Below are 19,080 nucleotides of genomic sequence, written 5' to 3'. Positions count from 1 at the left end.
CTCCCCCACCTAGATTCTATACTTAACCTTTTAATAGATTTGCCTTCTCATGTCTGTTTATCCAATTGTATATCCACTTAGCAATCCGTCCTTTTTTATGTTAAAGGAATAGAGAAATGGGGCAGCACTGGGGTGCGATGGGGAGAGAGAAGACCTCTCTGTTTGTGTGTATGTATCTACGTGTGTATGTGCAGGCATGGTTGTACATAGACAGCATGAGGATGATCAAGGAGCAAAGGCACGACTGGAGGACTTAATGTTTGGAATGATGTCTCTCGGTGGGAAAAGGAGCATGGGCTTTTGTGCAAGTGGGGAAATTGGCCTCAGATAGGTTCATCTCTAGCAATGAAAGAGAAGGTAGAAAACATGGACAGTCGGATGAATGAGACGCCTTTAATAGCATGAGATCCAGCACCTCTGGTGCGTGCCCTGGACTCACCTTCTGTTTCCAGCTCTCCTGCGGTGTGCTCTGAAACTGGGAGAATCGCTTAACCAACCTCTCAGGTCTTCTGGGACCTCAGCTGCAAAATGAGCATTAATTATGACTATCATACTTACACTACAGGGAGCTCTGGAAATTATACGCTGGGGATGTCAGTTTTGTTGTTATTTTTATTACTCACATTTACCCAGAAGAAGAGCTTTGCAGGCTGTTGCGACTCTGTCCCTCACTCTGTGCAACACCTTCTCCCTGTCAGGGGACTTCCGGTTACTGGATGGACAACCCAGGAATTCACAGGCTTTGTCACCCTTAATGTTTAGCTGATGGACCAGCATTATACTGGAGGGCAAGGAGCTTAAGGAGTGTCCCAGACAACTTGAGTCCCTTTCCACCTCGCAGTGGTACCCACTCACTACACTTAAGGGCAGCGGTATTGGGTTCATTCCCTCCGTCCCATCCCTTCTTTGTTTTGGGTCAATAGGGCAGAGTCTTAAGGCCCGCAATCCATTGCTGTTTTTGGCTCCTGTTTATTCTAGCAGATGTGGCATTTCTATACCAAAGTTCCTTTGTTTTTTCTGCAGCTTTCCATACCTCCTTGCAAATGCTTGGAGTTATTTATGCCTGCAAAGAAGATGGGTGGGTGACCTGTCACAAGTAACCACATACAGCAAAGAGAATCTTACTGCAAAAATATGCTAGATATATTTAGCACTGCTTAATTAGAATTATCTATCTTGAATTCATTTTCCTTCCTTTATGGTAAGGTTTTAAATTAAAACCCAAACACCCTGTGCTTGCACTTATTATGATGGAGAAGCCACAGGACTTGGAATGAGGGGTGAATTAGGTTAAAACACAGATTCTCTCACCACTCAGCCTCAGTTTCCTCATCTGTAAACTCAGGATGTTAATATTTTTCTCGTAAGGGTGCTGGAAGGATTGAGAGAGATCGTGTACATACAGCGCCTGGAAAATAATAAGTTTCATTTGATTTTAGCATAATGGATTGATGAGCACACCCCCAGCAATAATGAAAAGAAACAACCACAGTTGATAGGGGGTGTTTGTTGTGTACAAGGCTTGGTGTCCTGTTGTCTTCATTGGCTGCATTAATCATGACAGATAAAGAGCTTATGCAGACATTGCTTTCTTCTTTGAAAGTTAACTCTTCTCAGTAATTAAAATATGTAATTAACACTCAATCAAATTGAGGTCTCCAACCTCTATTTCTACATTTTATTCCATTTACCTTTAAAATGATTGAATGATTCTCTAGTAAGTTTGAGAAAGTGCAAGACACCTAGTTAATTCTGAATTTCAGATAACAAAAATATTTTAGTGTAAGTATACCCCATGTAATATTTGAGATATACTTACAGTAAAAAGTCATTCCTTATCTGAAAAATCAAACTTAACTGGGAATCCCGTGTTTTAATTTGCTAAATCTGGCAATGCCAGATTCTAGGAAATGCAGTATTTGGTGTGTGTGTGCTCCAAAGGCAACAAATCTTGACCATGTGGTTTGAGGTGTGTGGCTATGACAAACGGTCATGATGACCTCCTGAGAGATAGGATTTCCCTAGCCCTGATATCTAATGTAAGGTGGGATATCACCCACCCACTCCTCTCCCACTTCTGAAGGTCATCTCCTTTGCAGGAACCTTTTCCTTTTTTTTTTTTTTTTTTTTTTTTTTAGCGCTCAGCTCATAGTGAATTCTTATTATTTATCCCATTAGATGGTCAGAGACTATTCCTGTTTCATTCATTCCTGTATCACTCTGCCTAACAGAGGGTCTGGCACATAGGAGGTAGTCAGTGAAATTTCACTGAGTAAATGAGCTGGTGTTGATGTGGCAGTAATACAAGTTGTAATGAAGAATGACAGGCTTTAGAGACAGGGGTTCACATTTCACTGACCACCCACTATGTTCCAAACTCTCTGCTAGGCAGAAGGATCCTGGGATGAATGCAACAGATTTAGTTCCTGAGTAGCAACTGGGAAAAATAACAACTGAGAATACATCATCACTTACCCGAGGGGGTTTTATTGCTCTGTGCCTCAGTTTGCGCATCCAATAATGAGATAATCCATCAACCTCAAAGGATTATATTGGGGGAAATGAACATCCATATCTGTGTCTGTGACTATCTCTATAATTGTGTGTGTGTGTGTGTGTGTGTGTGTGTGTGTGTGTGTGTGTGTGTGAGAGAGAGAGAGAGAGAGAGAGTGAAGCCAAGTGGTAAACATTAGATTTACTAAGTTAATCAGTTCCCTTCTCTTTCTTTTATGTTAGAAAACTAGCATGGGCCTTTGTTTATACCTTTTCCTGTTTCATCAGGGTAAGGGTAATGCCTTGACCAGAAAGGGTTATGAAGGCCAGTACTATAACAGGTGGATTTTTTTTTTAATAGGTAATAAACTTTCCAGATGCATGTCTTTGATAGCTGAGGGACCTGATCACAGACTCAGGTTAAGTATTTCCACTTCCGCCTTGCGGAAGACCTCTGAAAATAGGGTGCTAATGATCTGACAGAATCTCTCCATCTTTCCCTTGGAGTCCCCAGAGTTTCAGACAGTCTGCGGGGAGGGTGGTGATGAGATCTTGCAGTTGACTGTTGTCTTTCATGGGACACAGGATGTGTGAGTCTGGAGTAAATTAAAACCCTGAAATTGAATGTCAAGATCTGGGGAATCTGTACCCATATTAGACTCCCTGCTCCTTGGGAAGATGCCTTTGACACTCTGAAGGATGTCTAGGGAGTTGATAACAACATCTTCTAACACACTGCCTTTGTTATTTGGAGCTCATGGCTTTTTCAAGGAGCTCAAAGTCATTCACCGTCTACATGTTTTCGGTATGAAACTAGGTGTTAAATGCATACAGTAGGCCAATAAAACAGTTTCGCTGAGAATATAAGTACCCCAGGGTCTCAGAATACCACAAGCGAAGACGGATTCGTGCTCTCCCTGGCTCATATGCATCACGTGGCACTGGGAAGCACTAATTCAACTTAAGTGGATGTGGTGTGGATGCATTAAAGATGCCATGGGGACACTGTCTTTTTTGTTTTGTTACGGTGTGTTTAAGTCGTTTACTTTTGTACACCCACTGATGCTCAGACTGCCTCTGTGCACCAGTACCAAATCAAATCTTGGAGACAGAGTTCTGGGTGAAGTAGAAAAGGATAGTATTATTGCTTTGCCAGGCAAAGGGGGACACAGAGGGCTTGTGCCCCTCAAAAGTGTGTGTCCCACCCTGGGGAGATTTGGTGAGGGGTTTTATAGCGATGGTTCAAGGGTGGAGTTGCTAATAAAGATCGGGGTGTGTGCAGGGCCTGCATTCCTTTAATCTGGCCTCAGATGGTGTCCTGATGAGCTTCTGAGGTTCTCAGGGTTATCAAACCGTGACTTTTTCTCTGGAATGAAGAATGCTTCATCAAGTAGTTAACGTCTTCCATTTCTTGAGGGTTTTAGTTCTGTAGAAGAGCGCAAAGATATTGTTATGTGTATCCCTTGAGGTGGAACCAGGACCCTGTCCCAAGGCTGCACTGTTGTTTTTTGACTGGTCCTCCCTTGTCTTGGAGTCCCTTCCTTCCCTGATTAGCAACTGTGTGAACCTGCCCTTTGGAACTCAGGGAAGGTCATGGAGGCTGGAGCCTATTCCCTACAAACAAGAAATGGGGGACACAGAAAGGCTTTTGTGCCCAGGAGCCCCACAGGGTCCTGCAGTTTCACTACCACCAGAGGTACCTTGATTTCAAGGGTGTGATTGGTCTTTGGAAGACCACCACAGAAGTATGTGGCCAGTTATTTGTCTAGAGCTATGCTTTCCTTGCCTTCTCTTACTCCATCTGAGGATTTAAAATCCTGAATTTCTCAGGTCTGTCACAAACTTCTAGAGTGAAAACTAGATTTATGAAATTGGGCACATTTGTTTCAAAGCTATTCAATCCAGATAATAACTCATTTTAGCATGATTTTTCCACTTAATAAGAACACTTTTTAGAACTCAATTTGGCAGCTCTTAATAATCCCAGACAGAATAACTAGAGATGCAAGATATTAAAAAGTACATTGTTGAAAGAAGAAACAGCAGCACATGAGTTGAAGAGCAGAATGTACCCAGCGATATGTAAAACACATAATAGAAGGTGATTTCATAGGATTTAAGAATCTAATAATTTCTTAGACAGAAAGGCAAATCTTAGATGTCAAGCAGAACAAATAAATGAAAAATTAAATCCATATAAGACACTATATGGTGAAATTTTAGGTCATTAAAGGAAATTCCAAAAGCTTCTGGAGTGAGGTACAGTGGGCTGGGCGGGCTGATTACCTATAAAGGGATGTGAATCAGGTTGACACCAGACTTCTCAGCAGCAGCTATTGATACACCAGATAATAGGGCAATATTTTCAAACGTCAGGAAGACAATTAACTTTGAATCTGGATTGCTATATCTAATCAAGTTTATTCAAGCTGAAGGGTAAAATCCACAGATTTTCTGATATGCAAAGATTTAGAAAATTTGCCATGTGCAGATCCCTTGAAAAGAATTATGAGCCGGGGGGGGGGAAAACATCCAAGAAGAAGAAGTAGGATAAAAGAAACAATTGTGGGGCTTCCCTGGTGGCACAGTGGTTGAGAGTCCGCCTGCCGATGCAGGGGACACGGGTTCGTGGCCCCGTCCGGGAAGGTCCCACGTGCCGCGGAGCGGCTGGGCCCGTGAGCCATGGCCGCTGAGCCTGCGCGTCCGGAGCCTGTGCTCCGCAACAGGAGAGGCCACAGCAGTGAGAGGCCCGCGTACCGCAAAAAGAAAAAAAGAAAAAAAAAAAAAAAAAACAGCTGTGAACAAATAAACCAGGAAAAACCTTATTTTGATGTTTAAAAAACTTAATTTTCTAACTAAAATACTTCAGCTGATTCCAAATGCCACATGCTTGTGCTGCATAAAGGGGCAGATGGAATTTAAAGCTGAGACTCTTGTTATAGGGAGAATATACATGCTGATTGTCCTTAAAATTGTCCTGAATAATCCATGTTCAAGTACGTCTATGAAAAGAGTAAAGTAACAATTATAAAAATAGACCTAGAGTACAATCCCTAAGCCACTAAATATTCAGGTCGCGGAAGCAGGGCAGAAGAACCTCAGTCAATTCAAGAGAAGTCAGAGAAGAAACAAAGAATAAGGAAATAACCAGAAGGAGCAGCAAACAGAGACTGAGTTAACTCACTCACAGCATTGTAATTACTAATATACACTTGGACACTTATGTCCAATTCTATGAACGAGTGAATGTCACTTGCTAAAAGACAGTGATTCTCAGATTGAGAGATAAAACCCAATCATTCTCTATGCCGTGTGCCACAGGGACACTAAATCACAGTCATAAAAGAATGTTCATGATGAAGGGATGTAAATATTTCCACAGATTATAGAGTGCATTTAGGGCAGGGGCCAGGAGGAGGACCAGCTACAGAGGATGGAGGCTCTTCAGGAAGTGTAAGAAACTTGAAATCAATCCTGAAGGGAAATGAGCGATAAGGGAAAGAACTAGTGACTTAATGAGATTTACATTGGAGAAAGATTACTAGGGCGGTAGGGAAAGTTTAGGGGGCAGGTCAAGCTTGGGGGTGGGGCACATGCAGGAGATATTCAAGAAATTCATACATGAAGTGATAAGAAGCTGAGCCGTGTCATAGAGGTCGAGGCGGAGAAAAGATGGTATTATTGATTATAAGAAGATAGACTCAGTAAGACTTGGAGGTGAGGGGGAGGAGAATTGCAAGATGGTGCACAGGTTCCTGAAGTGCAAGGCTGGGTGGCTTCTTCACCAGTATGAGAGCACAGAGGGAAGAAGATATGGGGAGGGAGATGATGAACTTACGCCTTGGTGCACTGGGGTGTTCAGTGATAACTGATTCTCAGGATACAGATTTTGGTTGGATATGCAAATCTTGGAGTCACTGTCTGACTGGGGGAAGGAGTCATCATTCATTCATAACCAGAGCTTGTGCTACAGAACCAGACTTGCTCATAAGAGGCAATGTTGTTTGGATCCATCGTGTGAAAAGCTGGAACTCTGACATGAGTCCTGACTCCCTCTTCGGTAGAGAGAACAATGAATGAAAATAATCATGTCTTCCTAAATCCAATTAGGAAAGTTGAAGGTTTGACTAAGCACAGATCAGTGCCTTCCCCCATCTCTGTCACTGAATTCTCGTGCCTGTGCAGTCATGGGAATGGTGTAGGTGAGAAGGGGAATGGGATTGTTCTTGATGCCTTCTGGCTAAATGAAGCAGTAGTAGCAAAACATTTAGGAAAATTAAGCAGCCCCTTGGGTGAAATGGTTGCTAATTATTCTTGTATCTAATCATTAGTTGAATGTGATAATTGACTTAACAGATTACAAATGACAAGCCTTTCTTAGAGCTTTCCCCAGAAAAAAAAGCCACTCCCCACTCTCCACCCTCCACATACAAAATGAAAAGACCTGCAGTGGAAGGAGGGGTGCATCACAGTGTGGTCTGCTTGGAAATTCCCAAGACCACTGATTGGGGTAAGAACCTCCCAAATGTTGAGAAGCTTCAGCCAAAAAGGTGGAAGAGTTTCCTAGATTCCTCCTCTTCCTCGTGCTCAAGAGAACTTCCGGGAAACACCTATTTTTGCGTGGCTCAGCAGATTCCAAATCTAGTTACTTCCCAGATCAAACTGTATTCCCCAACCTGTCAGGAGGAAGTTTAGATGGAACCCGGTAACCCTGGTTTCAGTCCTGGGAATTTGCTATATTTTCCTGAAATTTTAAATTGTTCATTGGAATGGCTTCCCAAAGGAGCTGAAGTTTGAGCCACAACTTGAAGGAGGGAGGCGTGTTCCGAGAGTAGAACGGCATCAGGTTAGTCTTTTTTCAGAGAGAACGGCGCTAACGCTCCCCTGTGCTTCCACGGCACTATGCAAATACTTCCATTGTAATTCTGGGATCTGTTTTGGATTTATTTGTAATACTTATAATACTATTCTTTATTATTAAGTTTATGCTTTGAAAATTAAAATATGCTCCTGAAAGAAGTCAGGATTTGGAATCTCCTGGGTGGAGTTAAACAATCTATTCAAATAACCAGTTAATGAGTACGGATGTTAAGGATGGATGCAGTTGCCAATGGTTATAACTAACTGCAGCTGAGGAAGGAGGAAGGGGGGAAGACCCAGTCAGTAGAGTGGTGGCCCTAATTCTGTCTCTACGTTATTTGAGGGGGGGAAAAAAAAAAGTTTTCCCAACCCAGCGGACTCCAGTGTTTGGAGAGCTAGCGGGATGTGTTGCCATGAGAGCCTTCGCGTGAGGAATATAGACTCCCTAGAAAGATCTGAACCCCAGTGGCAGAGTGGCTGACGAGGAGAAGGATGGGGCTAACGTCTACTGAGCTTTCATTCTGTGCTAGTTACTACTCTGAGCACTTTATATGCATAGGACAGGACTGACCTTTTATGTCCAAGGAAAGAGGAACAATTACTACTATCCCTTTGACAGGTGAGGAAACTGAGACTTACAGAGGTTCACTAGCATGCTTAAGTAGAAGGAAAAAGGGTCCCTTACCTACGGTCTGTGAGTCCCATTTCAAAATTCTGTTTGAGCAAAGAACAGTTGCAGTTCAGAGCTTTTTCTAAGCTTTTTTTAAAGCTTTTTTCCTAATAGCCCATCAGACCAAGGGGTCTGAATTGAGAACTGGGAACCACATTTAAGAGCTGAGGTGGGTAGGGGGGTGGGCATCAGCATAGCAGGGAGTCTAAGAGCACGAACTGTCTGGGTCGAATGGGCAGGTGCCCTGGAGAAATACTGAGGCCGGAGGCCAGCAGCATAGCTTTGTTTACAGAACTCTTAGCAGGCTGTTTGTAGAAAGTTGTAAAGTCCATTGAAAGGTCCTAGAATGGAACGGAAACTTAGGAACAAGTAAAGCACACTTTTTAGAGGGAGGTTGCTGCTTTTTATATTTCAGGAAGGCCGTTGTGGACTAGAGTAGGGGCTTTGGAGGAAGCAAGAGAAGTGTGTTATGTGATGGACTAAAAGTTATCTTTAATCAGGAAGATTCAACCTTGAATCCAACTTAACTTTTTACTAGCTGCTTGACCTGCTTGACCTTGGATAAGCAACTATCCTCGCTGGACCTCTCTTTGTTCATTTTTACAATGGGGGCCATAATACGGACATTACATGGTTGTAGGGAGAATTCTGGGGGATAATGTAGATAAAATGTACGCACTATTTTCCTCCCTCCTTAACCTCCCCCCCTCCTGGACACAGTCACCTTGGTGGCTGACAGAGCATAAAAGAAGGAGTAGGGTGCATACTGCAGTGGAGCCGCGAGAACTCAGGAACATATGACTGACACCCTCAGCTCCTCCCAGGACTGTCTGGGAGGGAAAGGGCAGGATGGTGAGACTTGTACAATTGTAACTTGGTGCACACCAGCAGAAATCCTTTTTTAAGGAGTTACTGTGGACTTACTATCTGGACCTGACCTGGTACACCCAGGTTCTATTTGAATAAAATACAAGGAACCGTGCTAAACACTTACTCATTAAACACTTAAGCCCCCTCGACTGGGAAAGGATGTTGCACCTTGAGACCAGGCTCTGGGAAAAAGGAGTGACCATCTGTTGGCCCTTTCCTGGGTCAGAGCCCAGCCTTGCTGAGTGTCTCACAGCTGCTGCCTCTGGGAGAAGCAATTTGTCAACTTTATACCTTTCTGCTTTATGGTCTGATGACTTAATAGGATTCCACCTTCCCTGTATTCCATTTCAGTTGGATCAGACACTGCATTTCAGATTAAAATGTGGGCTCTGGCACAGGTGATGACGAATTGGTGAGGTGTGTGGACACGTGCCCATAGGAGGGCTCTAGCTTCAGAAGTGAGCTGATTTGAAGTGAGCTTTTGAAGAGGAGAAGGACTTGGGCAAGCAGGCATTGGACTGGGGGAGGGTTAGTCTGAGGGGAGGCAGGGACATGGGCAAAGGTGCAGGGGTTTGGCATCATGCCATGTGTAGGGAACAAAGAGTGGTCCATGGTGTCTTGGGCTGGAGTATTCCAGGGAGACCTGGCCTGGTGATGAGCATGTAGCCAATAGTAAGAGCTGAGGCTTCCTGGGAGATTGCCATGGGCCACTGTTTTAAGCACTTTATATGTATGATATTTATGTTTATATGTATATCTGTCTACATCTGGACATTGATTTAAAAGGAAATAAATTATACTTATTAAATCTTCACATCCCTATGTTACTATGCTTCCCAGTTTATGGTTGATGAAACTGAGGCCAAGAGAACAAAATGTGTGAGTAACTTGTAGGATCACTTGCAGCTTGGTCAGCAGGATGGGTTTCAAAGGGGAGAGACGGTGAGGAGGAGACGAAGGAAGGTTGAAGTCTCCCAGAACTGACTCCCCTGAACGGGGTCCACTGGAATTCAGTTTCCAGGCGGAGTTCACGCGTGCGATGCACAGCCTCTCTAGAGGTTGGGAGCACCCCCGTCCCCATGTCAGCTCTGCTCCCTCCTGAGTCCTTCTCGTGACTTTGTGGGCACCGCAGTCTCTGAGTCACGTGCTCTCGTGCATCATCTCCTGCTGTGGTCACATGGTCGATGTCTTTCGGTTCGTCTCTAAATGAAGGCGTCACTGAGACCCAGCTCAGGAGGGATCATCGTGGACCGTGAATAAAGGCAGGAAGGAGGCGGCTGGGGACCAGTGTCCTGGGATGAACCAGGAGGCTGACCATCTGCCCACCGTGTCCAGAAAGGCATCCTAAGAGTTGACTTCAAAAGGGCAGAAGGTCATTTTATCTGGCATTTAGAATAATGGGCACCAGCCAGGGGGTTAGAATCTCCCCTTGACCATTTCAGTAGGTTTTCATCACACCCAAGAGCTACTAAAAGTGAATGATATGAGTTTTTGGTTTAAAAAAAAAATGAGTTTGGTCAACTTTTGGGGCACTAATCCTTCAGAAGTAAAATGAAAGTATTTAATTATGAATGTTTATTGTAGCATTGCATGTGTTAAACAAACAAAAAATAAAAATAAATATCCTGGAAACAACTAGAATGCTAGCAGTCCATTAATAGGGGAATGATTGAAGAAACTGTGGTGTTTTGGTGCATTTGTACTGTAGTGGATCACAAAGCTACTTCAGTGAATGATAAAGATCAACGTGCATTAATCTGGAAAGATGTCCAGGAAAACACTGTCAATGACATAAAAAGAAGCTGCAGAATAATGTATGAAATATTATGATTATTTTAGTGAAAAGAAAAAAGAAGGAAGAAGAATAAGGAAGCCTGTATATCTTTGTCTCTGTGTCTATAAGCATAGCAAAAGAGAAACAGAATGATAAAAATGATATCGTTTTGTTATCTTAAGGCACTAGTTTGAAGAAAAAAGCAATTTAAAATTCTTTACAAAGTTTCTTATTTAACTTCATAAAAAAATGCATTTATTTTATAATTAACCGCCCCCCCCCCCCCCAAAAAAAAAAGGTCATGAAGAACCTAGGGGTAAGATGGGAATGAAGACACAGACCTACTAGAGAATGGACTTGAGGATATGGGGAGGGGGAAGGGTAAGCTGTGACAAAGTGAGAGAGTGGCATGGACATATATACACTACCAAACGTAAAACAGATAGCTAGTGGGAAACAGCCGCATAGCACAGGGAGATCAGCTCGGTGCTTTGTGACCACCTAGAGGGGTGGGATAGGGAGGGGGGAGGGGGGGAGACGCAAGAGGGAAGAGATATGGGAACATATGTATATGTATAACTGATTCACTTTGTTATAAAGCAGAAACTAACACACCATTGTAAAGCAATTATACTCCAATAAAGATGTTTAAAAAAAAAAGAAAAAACAACCCAATAAGCTAAGCATTGTTCGTGGATGAAATTGAAGAAACAAAAATGGAGTTAAATTACACAGTACATTAAATGCCAGAATATAGGCTTTGTGCTTCATATTACACACAAGAATTTTTAAATACAGTACCACGGAATACTGCTAAAATACTTGTTGATAAAATAATTTTTGGAATTTGCCCAATATATTACACCCATGGAACTTCAATACACTTATCAATTTACTTATCAATATCTTATCAAAAGCACTGAGAAGTCCCGCATTTAAACACATTTTTCAAGTGTATTAACCTAGTTTCCCAGATGTCTTTTTCAGAAAATCTCTTTTTGTATTATACTTAGCCTGTGGAACACTCGCTAAAACCCTTGAGAATAAAATCCTTGTTTTTATGGCAATGGGAAGCTTCTGGAGGTTTTGAGGCAGAGGAATAATAAGACTTGAGCTGTTTTCAGGGAACTGTATCCCAAGAGCCATGTGCTTGGTAAAGGAGGGATCCAGGGTAAAGAGGACCAGTTAGGAGGATGTTCCAGCTATTCGGGGAAGAGGAGACAGTGGTCTGAAAGAGGACAAAACTGTGGAGGTGGACAGTAAGGACAGCTGGGACTTATCAGGATAATGTCACCAGGGCTTGGTGAAGAGGGGACATGGAAAGGTTGAGGGAAAGAATGCAGAGAGCTTATATGTTTGCCTGCGGGGTGTCTGGTGCTGGTCTGAAATGGGGGGTGTGAGAAGAGGGGCAGTCTGGGGGTCCAGGAGGAAGGTGATCCTGAGTTGCCTTTGAGGAGCTGGAAGAAACGTCCAACAAGCAGTTGGATGTACAAACAGCAAACTCCAACTCTTCTGAAACCACACGAATCTATCACTTGTCAGGAAGGAGGATGTTGGCCTTATTGAGCTAAATTTTCACCTGATCAACCCTGAGGCCATAAAGTAGAACTGAGGTCCCTTCTACAGGAGGCAGGCCCCCAGCCGGAGATTCTGTTCCTTAGAAAACTGGATCTTGCTGAGCAAGACTTTAACAGCACAGGGGAACGCTTTCTTGCCTTTTTTTTCTGAGGTTCATTCTCTTGTGCCTGGAATGCCGAGAGGACAAACCTCAGGCTGTGGGCTCCCAGGTGGTGTGATTTCATGGAGGCCAGTCCACGGCTAGAATGGAGATGCCCCAGCGTCCAGAGGTCAAGTCAAATCTGCTAAGTCGAGTGATGTGATTTTCAACTTTTACACGAGCCTCTGAGTTGATTTCCCTTTTGTTTTTCCTAGGTCTTTAATCAATCTGAGTTGGAGGTTCCAGCTCTTGTTTCAGTTGTGGCACAAAGAATTAAGGGCAGGGTCCTGCGCCCATACTGGGGCTAGCAAGTTTACAGGGGAAACAGCGCCCCCAGAGGCCAGTGTAGACTTGGCAGCAGGAGGTGGTGAGAAGTCTCTTGGGGGTGATTATCAGGGGATGGGTTTCACACTGGGAGGTCCAGTCACTCCTCCCCACTTGGACATTCTTCCTCTTTTCAACCTTGAAGGGAGGCTTTCCATACGAAGACCTAAGACATAGTGATGAAATGGTTCTATTCCTCCGGTCATTAACCATCTTTAGGTCACAATGACTGACATTTCTAGGTGATGAAAAAAGAACCTAAGGGGTTTTCCCCATTCTGCTCATAAAATCCACCAAAATGCCTTTGTCTCCCCTATTTTGTGAGAGAAACTGTCTGCATCTGGAGGATGGATTGGTGAGGCTTCAAGTTCTCCTTCACACCACATGTAGAACTGTTTTGTGTCAGGAAGAAAGGCCGCTGTCACACTATTAACACAGAAAGGGTCAACCCTTCTGGACATGCCTCATACACCCTCTGTCTCTGCATAGAGATACAGACCTGTGTCTGTATCTGCCACACAGGATGGCAGGAAACCCCAATAAGCACCTCCGAGCTGTGGTCTGTTGGCAAGTGGCTTTGTTTCAGAGCAACATCAATGGGATTGATTTGAAGATGGGCTATCAGGTTGCCAGCAGGCCCTGGGCTTAGGATCAGAAGGAACTAAGATCTTGAGACTTCCTGGTAATGCTGACTCCAAATCCAGTTAGGATCTGCCCAGAGCTTTGTATTTTATTTTTCTCTCCTATGAAAAACACACTGTGGATTATGTAGTTCGTTGGAAGTGTATTGCCCCGAGTAACCCCTAAGAGCGTCTCCTCCCTGGCTCTCAATTTCAGCAAGGGAAGTATTTCTGAGAATGGGAACTGGTTTTGGTTTCAGATCATGCAGGTTGTTTGGGGGCAGAGCCAGGCATCCTGACTTCCTGGCGAGCGTTAGTCATGACATGTGTCTTCCCCAGTTGAACATAAAGACAATGGTTGAATGTTTACCAAGTGTTGGGCACCGTGCTTTGTCCTGGAGAAATAAAGATGGGAATTAAGTGTTCTTTACTGCAGACACCGACAGTGCACTGGAGGAGCCTCGTATGGTGAGGCAATCGTAAATCCCATGAAGAAAGGGGTTTAATTTCTTTGATCCATTGCTGTATCCCCAGGGCCGGACACAGCGCCTGGTACAAAGCAGGTGATGCATATATAGCTGTTGTATGAATGATGGTTAGAGGCTTGTACAAGGTGCTGTGTTCTCATCACTTTTGAAAGTGATTCATTCTGCTAACAAAGTCACAAGGATTCAGAGAAGGTGCAGGAGAGGGTTGTTGGTGAGATACATTTTAGAGGTTGAGAAGAAGCTCACAAGGAAACATAGACAGGAATAGATTCTAGGTAGAGGAAGGAACACCACCAGGAGTGTAACCTTAATTTCATGTTAAGGTCCTGGGATGGGGGCAGTCTCAGCCCTCTGTGTCGTCAGAGCCCAGCTGTGGGTGGACTGGAACAGCAGAGAGAAGAGACCAGGGGCCTGATCACAAAAAGTCTCTCAGCCTTTGCAAAGGAGACTTTATTTTTTGGCAGTAGTCAACTAGAAGGAGACTTCTTACTCTTGGTAACCACTTCTGACCAGCAGAGCGGGGTAAAATGATTTTTTTTTTTTTTTTTTTTTTTTGGTGACTATAACATTTGCTTTCTCTGAGAAACGTTACAGATGAGATCTGCAAACAAGTGAAGACCAAAATGTCTCATCGCTCTTGTGGCAGATGTACGACACTCTGGTGCTTCTGGTCCAAGCTGGTCCCTTGGAAACCAAACAGTCCGTACAGTCCTGTAGTGTTTGCAGGAGGCTTAGCTAGCTCACTCCCATTAAACGCCAGATTTCAGGGAAGGGCTGGGGGAGAGCTGTGAGATGTGGTACAGATGATCTTTGCAGTAAGTGCAGGAGAAGAGTGTGTAACAGATGGGAAAAGGAGGCAGATAGTCTTAAAAAGCGAAGTAGCTTTGTTTGGGTGGCCTTGAATGGGGGCTGGGGAGACACCAGTTTTAGAATTAGATGGGCTTGGGTGCTTAGGACTTAGGGGATTGGGGTTTTTGCTTAACCTCTGTGAGCCTCGGTTTTCTCATCTGAAAATTGTGGGTAGTAGAATTATCATGCAGGGTTGTAAAAATGAGACGAGGGACTTCCCTGGTGGCGCAGTGGTTAAGAATCTGCGAGCCAATGCAGGGGACACAGGTTCGAGCCCTGGTCCGGGTAGGTCCCACATGCCGTGGAGCAACTAAGCCTGTGCGCCACAACTACTGAGCCTGCGCTCTAGAGCCTGCGTGCCTAGAGCCAGTGCTCTGCAACAAGAGAAGCCACTGCAGTGAGAAGCCCGTGCACCGCAACGAAGAGCAGCCCCCGCTCACCACAACTAGAGAAAGTCTGTGTGCGGCAATGAAGACCCAATGCAGCCAATAAATAAATTTATGAAAACAAATAAATAAAAATTAAAATGAGATGAGATGCTAGTTAGTATTGCTCTCTGCCTCTTTTCTCTCCTTCGTCCAACAACGGAGGTTGACCCTGCGGGGCATTCAAAGAGGGAGAACTGGTATTCCTGGCTTTTAAAGGAGCTGATCGCTATGGTGGGATGTAATTGACCTTAGCATGTGGTGGACAACAGCCAGGATGTGAGAAAGGTCCAGATGCAGGGCAGCGGATGCTCAGGGCAGGGTATGGACCTTCCCACTAGTGCAGAGGAAGAGTAGGGTAGGCCAGAAGACCTTGAGGCCTAGGATGGGTGCTAAGAATTTTGCCATTTGGGAGCTGAAAATAAAAATGGGGAGAGAGTTTTTGAGCAAAGGGTATTTAGGTTTGATTGCAGTGTAAGGTATGTTGGGGGTGGGGTGGGCTGCGAAAGAGAAGAGGAGCAATAGGCTTTCAGACTTTAAATACATTAGGGGAAATTTTGGAGACCATAGCGTCCTGAGATAAGGCATATGGACTTTATTTGAGGTTCAAAAAATCCCAGCCAAGAAGAAAAAAGCAGGAAAGGAGATCCTCCCAAACCCTTCCTTCTTTTCCTCCCCCAGCTTTGGGAGTTAATATCTTGGTGCCTGTGGGTTAGGTCCTCAACAGAAGATGCCTGTAAGATCCTCAGTGCTGGGTCTTCCCTGGATGAAGAGGGTAGACGGTGGGGAAGGGAGTGTGGACAGCATCATTCTTTCCTCCATCACTTTCTCCTTTATGATGATGCAAAGCCTTCCTCCCAGGTCCTGAAGGTAGTTTCTCTTGTGCCCCATCCTGGGGGTCTGACCTGTGTTGTTGATCAGATCTTGCTCTCCAGAAGCCTGGGCCAGATTACCAGTGGAAATCTAGTGCTGATATTTAATTTAAAAGCCAAAATACTACTTGGTAAAGTTTGCTAAGTTATATTTCCGCTCTTCTTTAGACCAAAGCCCCTTCCAGTGAGGATGGGGGTTCTGAGAATTTAAAATACCTCTCTGATAACTTTCTTTACAGTGGGGGCATGTAAACAGTGGGACACCATTCTTCCTGGATGGAAAAGTGTCAGATGGAAGTCCAAAGGTCGTGTTACAGATAGGGAAAGCAAGGGTCAAATAAGTCCCATTTGTTTATTTTTGCTTTTATTTCTATTGCCTTTGGAGTCAGACCTAAGAAAACATTGGTATGATTTAGGTCAGAGGATGTTTTGCCTATGTTCTCTTCTAGGAGTTTTATGGTGTCTTGTCTTATATTTAAGTCTTTAAGCCATTTTGACTTTATTTTTGGCACGGTGTGATCGTGTGTTCTAACTGCATTGATTTACATGCAGTTGTCCAATACCACTTGCTTAAGAGATTGTCTTTTCCCCATTGTATATTCTTGCCCCTTTTGTTGAAGATTAATGGTCCATAGGTGTGTAGGTTTATTTCTGGGCACTGTATTCTGTTCCATTGATCCGTTTGTCTGTTTTTGTGCCAATACCATGCTGTTTTGATTACTGTAGCTTTGTAGTATTGTCTGAAGTCTGGGAGGGTTATGTGCCCTGCCTCCCCCCCCCCCCCCCACCCACCTCAGGATTGCTTTGGCAATTCTGGGTCTTTTATGGTTCCATATAAATTTTAGGATTATTTGTTCTAGTTCTATAAAAAATGTCATGGGTAATTTGATAGGGATTGCATTAAATCTGTAGATTGCTTTGGGTAGTATGGCCATTTCAACACTATTAATTCTTCCAGTCCAAGAGCATGGGATATCTTTACATTTCTTTGAATCATCTTCAGTTTCCCTTATTAATGTTTTGTAGCTCTCTGCATGTAAGTCTTCCACCTCCTTGGTGAGGTTTATTCCTAAATTTTTTTGATGAGAACACCCATCCCTCTCCAGAAAATGGGCATAGAGGGAACCCACCTCAACATAATAAAGGCCATATATGACAAACCCACAGCAAGCATCATACTCAATGGTGAAAAACTGAAAGCATTTCCGGTAAGATCAGGAAAAAGACAAGGATGTCCACTCTTGCCACTCTTATTCAACATAGTTTTGGAAGTCCTAGCCACAGCAATCACAGAAGAAAAAGAAATAAAAGGAATACAAATTGGAAAAGAAGTAAAACTGTCACCGTTTGCAGATGACATACTATACGTAGAAAATCCTAAAGGTGCCACCAGAAAACTAGTAGAACTAATCAATGAATTTGGTAAGGTTGCAGGATACAAAATTAACGCACAGAAGTCTCTGGCATTCCTATACACCAACAACGAAAAATCAGAAAGACAAATTAAGGAAACACTCCCATTCACCACTGCAACAAAAAGAATAAAATACCTAGGAATAAACCTCCCTAAGGAGGTGAAAGACTTGTACTCAAAAAACCATAAAACACTGATGAAGGAAATCAAAGATGACATAAACAGATGGAGAAATATACTATGTTCTTGGATTGGAAGAATCAATATTGTGAAAATGACTATACTACCCAAAGCAATTTACAGATTCAGTGCAATCCCTATCAAACTACCAGTGGCATTCTTCACAGAATTAGAACAAAAAATTTTACAGTTTATATGGCAACACAAAAGACCCAGAATAGCCAAGAGATCCTGAGAAAGAACAACGGAGTTGGAGGAATCAGGCTCCCTGACTTCAAACTATACTACAAAGCTACAGTAATCAACACAATATGGTACTGGCACAAAAACAGAAATATAGATAAATGGTACAGGATAGAATGCCCAGAGATAAACCTACACACATATGGTCACCTTATTTATGACAAAGGAGGCAAGAACATATAATGCAGAAAAGACAACCTCTTTAGTGGTGCTGGGAAAACTGGACAGCTACATGTAAATGAATGAAATTAGAACACTACCTAACACCATATACAAAAATAAACTCCAAATGGATTAAAGACCTAAATGTAAGATCAGACACTATAAAACTCTTAGAGGAAAACATAGGAATAACACTCTTTGACATAAACCACAGCAAGACCTTTTTTGACCCACCTCCTGAAGTAATGAAGATAAAAACAAAAATAAATAAATGGGGCTTAATTAAACTTAAAAGCTTTTGCACAGCAAAGGAATCCATAAACAAGACAAAAAGACAACCCTCAGAATGGGAGAAAATATTTGCAGATGAAACAACAAAGGATTAATCTCCAAAATATACAGACAGCTCATGGAGCACAATATCAAAAAAAAAATCCAATTAAAAAATGGGCAGAAGACCTAAATAGACTTTTCACCAAAGAAGACATACAGATGGCCAAGAGGCACGTGAAAAGATGCTCAACAGAGAAATGCAGATCAAAACTACAATGAGGTATCACCTCATGCCAGTCAGAATGGCCATTAACAAAATATCTAGAAACAATAAACGCTGGAAAGGAGGTGGTGAAAAGGGAACTCTCCTGCGATGTTGGTGGGAATGTAAATTGATACAACCACTATGGAAAACAGTATGGAGGTTCCTCAAAAAACTAAAAATAGAACTACCATATGACTTGGCAATCCCACTACTGGGCATATACCCTGAGAAAACCATAATTCAAAAAGAGACATGTACCACAATGTTCATTGCAACAGTATTTACAATAGCCAGGACATGGAACCAACCTAAATGTCCATCGACAGATGAATGGACAAAGAAGATGTGGCACATACATGCAATGGAATATTACTCAGCCATAAGAAGAAATGAAATTGAGTTGTTTGCAGTGAGGTGGATGGACCTAGAGCCTGTCATACAGAGTGAAGTAAGTCAGAAAGAGAAAAACAAATACTGTATGCTGACACATATGTATGGAATCTAAAAAAAAAAAAAAAAAATGGTACTGATGAACCTACTTGCAAACAGGAATAAAGATGTAGACATAGAGAATGGACTTG

Source organism: Phocoena sinus, chromosome 19 (assembly GCF_008692025.1).
Source record: "Phocoena sinus isolate mPhoSin1 chromosome 19, mPhoSin1.pri, whole genome shotgun sequence".
NCBI lineage: Eukaryota > Metazoa > Chordata > Mammalia > Artiodactyla > Phocoenidae > Phocoena > Phocoena sinus.
The sequence above is the reverse complement of the archived record's forward strand: the minus strand, read 5'-3'. Positions refer to the sequence as shown.